The sequence below is a fragment of the Lactuca virosa genome, chromosome 4 (genome assembly GCF_052849685.1).
Source record: "Lactuca virosa cultivar CGN04683 chromosome 4, Lactuca_virosa_CGN04683_v6, whole genome shotgun sequence".
NCBI classification, from domain to species: domain Eukaryota; kingdom Viridiplantae; phylum Streptophyta; class Magnoliopsida; order Asterales; family Asteraceae; genus Lactuca; species Lactuca virosa.
This window is the reverse complement of record NC_136429.1, coordinates 18,822,630-18,828,346: the sequence shown is the minus strand read 5'-3', so window position 1 is coordinate 18,828,346 and position 5,717 is coordinate 18,822,630. Positions and strand designations below refer to the sequence as shown.

At 33.6% G+C, this 5,717-nt stretch overlaps 1 non-coding gene across 1 annotated transcript; it reads left to right on the top strand.

Moving 5' to 3' along the window:
- The first annotated feature begins 469 nt into the window (after positions 1-469).
- Positions 470-576, top strand: LOC145110384 (small nucleolar RNA R71). Its single transcript, XR_013709763.1, has one exon. It is a non-coding gene; the product is annotated as a small nucleolar RNA R71 (small nucleolar RNA).
- Positions 577-5,717: the final 5,141 nt, after the last annotated feature.

The following is a 5,717-nucleotide window of genomic DNA, read 5'->3' as shown; positions in this document are numbered from 1 at the left end:
AAAAATCCTCGACCGGTTTGCCTAAACTTTTCTTCATTATCCTTCTTGTATTCTTCATAAGGCAACCATTCCTTCTTATGCTTCCTCCAATCTTCATCATATTTGTCTCCACTTTAGTAACAGACTTGAGCTTTACGATTCCCATTCTCATCCAACCTGCAATCCTTAGTCAAATGCGGCCCATTGCAATTATCACATCCCACTTGTATTGCGTGAATCGATTGGTCCATCTTTTTCATTCTTTGGTCCATACTCTCGAGCTTTCCCATCACAGCTACCAAGTCCTCAGAAGCTCTGTTGCCATTCGTTTCCCCTCTTGTCACATCCTTTATCGGGTTGTGATACTCTCTCTATTAATTATTTAATAGTAGTCGGGATCTTCTTTGTCATTGGTCCTTGAGAATCAAGGAGTTGCCTCGTTGTCACATTCACCCCATCATAGAAGATAGAAACTTCTTTCCGTACGTCGAGATCATATTGAGGGCAATTTCTGAGCAATCCCTTACATCTTTCCTAAGCTTCACATAAAGACTCGCCATTTTCTTGATGAAGGTTAGCAATATTCTTCTTCAAGCTTGAAACTTTGGAAGTTGGACTGAACTGTTGAATGAATTCTTCTTGATGGTTAGCCCATGTACGAATAGCTCCAAGTGCAAGTGACTTTAGCCAGTTTTTAGCTGCTCCTTTGAAAGTTACTAGAAGCATTCTCATCAACACCGATTCGCATGGAACATTGGGAACATTAAAGTAATTTGCAATGTCCAAAACTACATCAATATTCTTGTAGGCATATTCAAGGTCCTTCCCACAGAATGGGATATCTTTAAGCATAGTGAGAATATGCCCCTCGAGTTCGAAATTGGTGGCTGATGGAATTTCGGGTGGTACAAGACCCGACCCGTTGTCGTTACGCATCCGCTTCTTGTACTCTTTCATCGTCATTGTTGTAATGGCTGCCATCTCTTCTTCCTTGATTTTTATGTCTTCCTCTGAACCATCCTCGGTTTCTAGTTCGTGCCTAATGCCCTTCTCGTTAGGAGTTTTCTTGAAGCTTTCGAAATCCTTGTTTGATTTGAAAGTGCTACTTGATTCGTAGACCTTTTTATCTTTCTTCTTATGGAAAGAGGATTATGGATCTTCGAGTGGTGGTATGATAGGAAGTTGTAATCCCCTGGTCATAAATTACTGAAAGAAAACAAAAACAAAACATGTAAAAGTAAATAAATTGAAACTGCATGCACAATACCCACGATGTGGACAATCAAGCCCACGACGAGGGTACTGAATATGCAGAAAAATTGAAACAATGTAGCAAATAACTTTTTGCGGTTTTTACCCCACAAAAAGGATCGATTAACAAAAGTAATTAAATTAAAAATCAATATAAGTCGTTCCACGGCAACGGCGCCAAAAACTTGATGTGCAATTTATATACTACCTAGTTTTAAATTTATAAGTCTAACCTACTTAACTAACTAATTGCACTTAGGCAGTGTACCTGGTCAAAATTATAGAATAGTTTAGTTAAGTCGGATGTCGAACACAGGGAACGGAAATTCAATTTATAAAATAACTACTAATAATTAAGCTAAGAAACAAACTTTAAATGGGGGTTTTACTGATTTTGCAAGATTAGAAGAACTTAAATCAAACAACTCCTATTAAACTAAGCAAAGAAAACGATTTGAATCCAATTTTAAAGAGTACTTTCGTTAGATCTGAATCTCACATTTCCTTATGGTTGATTTTTATTAAATTATTATTGTTGGTTACCAAATTATGACGTAACTAGTTATTATGATCAAAATTCCTAGTTGTTACCAATTTATGACTTACTATGTTATGATCAAAGACAAGTAAACACGAAAATGATATTAAGATAAATTTGGTTATGCACGATAAATCTAAGAGTTACTTTTCTATGATCAAGTCAAACAACCAAACACTAATTATGGGCCAATTATGCTCTCTAACACAGTTAAAGTTACCAACTTTAATGAACTAATCTAAGATTTGTTCAATCCTAACTCTAGCAATTTAATAATCATAAACCACTAGGTAAACAAATTCATGTAAATAGAATGATCATCTACTACATAAAACTTGTATCAAGGAAATTAAAAACTAGAACTTAAACATGCAAGGTTTTGATTTAACAACACTAGAAAAAACAACAATAGTTAGCCATAAGATTGAAATCAACACATACTTCAAAGGTTTCTTCATCACCAACGAAAGTAGAAGGGTTTTAGCCTATACTCATAGCAGAAAAACGCATAGAATCGAAACAAATAATACTAGACATAATTAAAGCTAGCAAACTGAAAGATTTAATATTGTTTTCTTCTAGATCTCTTCAACAATTTAGCTCTAATCCATTTCTGAACTTCCAAGGGTTTTCCAAGGGGTTTTTAGTCTTTAGTAGTTGAGAATAACTTGAAGCATCTGTTAGGGTTGAAGGCAGAACTGAAGTATTTATAGTTTCCAAAAGAAGGCTCTCACACCGTGGAAAATAGGCTCCACGACGTGGCGATCTGTAATTACGTGTATTCCCCAAGTCAGCTTCTCTGATCGCGAACTTCTTTTCACCACGACGTGGCTAACGATCTCCACGTTGTGGGCTTCAGAATTCTTGATTTCTTTGACTTTGGTTGACTTGGCCCACTTTTTTCTGCTTCCAGCTCCGCAATTCGTTTCATTTTTATTTCGAGCATGTCTTCACTACTACAAAACAAATTTCAAACATATTAAGTATATTTTGTCCTAAAATAAGTACAATTGTAGCTCAAAATATTAAGATAATACACAAAATATATGAATAAATATGCAAATATCACCGTAACAAAACTAAAAAATGACGTAACCGGGTTACCCGCTCACGTAACCGAAACCGTCAGTTGCAGGACTTGTTCCAAAAATTTAAGAACCGCCTACACGGGTTCCGATTACGGTTCTAACTTCACAGGAACCGCCGGTTCCAATTCCGATGAAATAAAATTGATACCCGTCTATACTCATCCCTAATCAAAACATACCTTTTATATTAACTTAATATAAATTTTAATATTTTAAATTAATACAACGATACGATATAATTATATTTTAAAAAAACAATTCGTTTAGTTTAAAATGCCACATGGAGGGTAATTGTATACAGAGCGGTTGGTGAGTGACAATTTGGTTATTGGACACGTAGCGGTTTGATTGGATGAAAAAGCGTCGATCGGCGAGAAGTATTAGTATAATTGTTTGTGCACGCCGGAATCTTTTCTTCTGGGGTTTCGGGTTTTTAATTGCTTCGTTTTCAAGTTTGTTCAATTTTAGCAAATTTTTATTTTTACTTCATTTTTAATTACTCAAAATCTGAGTCAGGCACGTGTCAATGTCTAACAAAGCTAACCCCCCTAATATTTTAGATAAATTATTGTAATAAAACTAGTTAATTACTTTTAAACGATGATCTTGCACTTTAGACAAAATCTAATAAACTTAGCACACGTGAGCAACATGGGTTATGGAATTTCAGAGTGGTTTGATCTTTTTCACTGTCTGTAAATAATGCGAAAATAGTTAAAAATGTAACAACAAAATCCAATTGAATTTATATAACTTGAGAGTGTTTGTCGTTTTGCTTTCTTAATATATATATATATATATATATATATATATATATATATATATATATATATATATATATATAAAAGGTTGAAGGGATAATAAGTGTTATATGAAACAAATTAACAAGTCTTCATCTGGCTTTTGTATTAAAGTTAAATGCACCGATTTTTCTTATATTTTCGTTAAAGTATATAAAACTCCTAAAAAAACGTTTTTTGTTTATTGAATGTATAGGAAGGTCTAAAGTATACATCCAAGAAAGTTATTTAAAACGTATAGCTAACTTGATTACAATAATATAAGAGAAATCAAATATTTTTTCTTTTATTTTTATTTCTCTTTCCTATTCATTCCTCAAAAAAAAGAATACTAAAAAATATAATTAATAGATTTCACATGTCATTATTTATTTGAATAGGAAGATTGATAGAAAACAAAAGATATTTAATTATGTATTCAATTTGTTTATTTTTTCTTCTGAAAATAAAAAATTATGACTCTAATGCAATAAATTTTTTTTTGAATGACGGATACATTAAAAAGACTAGCAAGAGGCTAGAACAAAATAGAGTACAACCATTGTAAATTACAAGCTCTAAAAGGGGAACTATACTAATCGAACCAACAAAGACGATTAAAAGAAGATCTATGATTTGTCCAATTAAACGAAATCAACTCGGTATCATATGTCGTCTTTAGGAAAGAACATTGCTTTCTGTTAAAAAAACACGTTGTTGCACGCCTTACAAATGATCCAGATCACCGAATAAAGAAGAACCAACATGCCTTTCTCATTTTCTTTTCGTGACCGGAGGCTCCCAAAGCCATAAGCAAGTCTTCTTTATTTTTCGGATAACAGGAAGCAACCCACACCAGCTACCAAGCCAATCCCAAATATCAGCCGAGAACCTGCAATTGAAAAAAATATATGATCAACATCCTCTTCCTTAGATTGGCAAAAAGGACACACCATGGAATTGAGAGCAACACCTTTGATAACGAGATTCGGAGCCACTGGAACCCTATTAAGCAACATCTTCCAAACAAAACAATTAACTTTGATTGGAGCCCAATTAACCCACTTAAAACCTTGAAGATGGATTTTGGAATACATTTTCTCAGCTATCAAATAGTTTTCTCCTCTAAACTTATTAAACATTTTTGTGTCCTATCTTTGTTCCCTGCAATATACATGTCAACAATGTTCCCATACTCCTTGAATATCTTCCATAAACTGGAACTTTTGCAATCATCAGGTAAGTTGGACCCAAAAAGGTAGTTGCACTCCCCTTAAGCTCACTAAAGTTTTATCCTATAAACTTATTAAACATTTTCTTCTTCTGCATAATTGTTCTGCATCCCTCCTTAGTCTCATCATTGTATCCTTATTCATAGATTTTCTCTCCCGTCATAGTTCTCTAGTACAACAAGTAATGAATATAATTAATAATCAGGTAAAATCAAAAGATATGATGTTAAGTAGTTATTAAATAGAAATGGTGAGAGGAGGCTACCTTATCTTACCCCTCTATTGATTTGAAATTCTTTTATAGAAGAGCCGTTAACCAAAATCGAGGTCCTACCAGAAGATAAACACCCATTTATCCAATTCCTCTATTTCCACCCAAAACCAATTTGATCCAAAATACAGTCCAAGTAGCTCTAATTACGGGAATCAAAAGCCCTATCAAAATCAACTTTAAACATACAAACTTGTTTTTTCACCTTCACCATCTTTGGAGACTCTTCTAAAGCACAAGTATTGTTCACCTTGATGAATAAAATGAATGAAAAGATATCACATTTCCTATCTTTGTTCCCTGCAATATACGTGTTAACATTGTTCCCATACTCCTTGAATATCTTCCATAAACTGGAATGATTGCAATCATCAGGTAAGTTGGACCTAAAAAAAGGTAGTTGCACTCGCTTTAAGCTCATTAAAGTTTTCTCCTCTAACCTTATTAAACATTTTTTCTTCTGCAAATTGTTCTCCATCACTCCTCATTCTCATCGTTGAATCCTCATTCATAGATTTTCTCTCTCGTCTTAGTTCTCTAGTACAACAAGTAATTCACATAACTAATAATTAGGTAAAA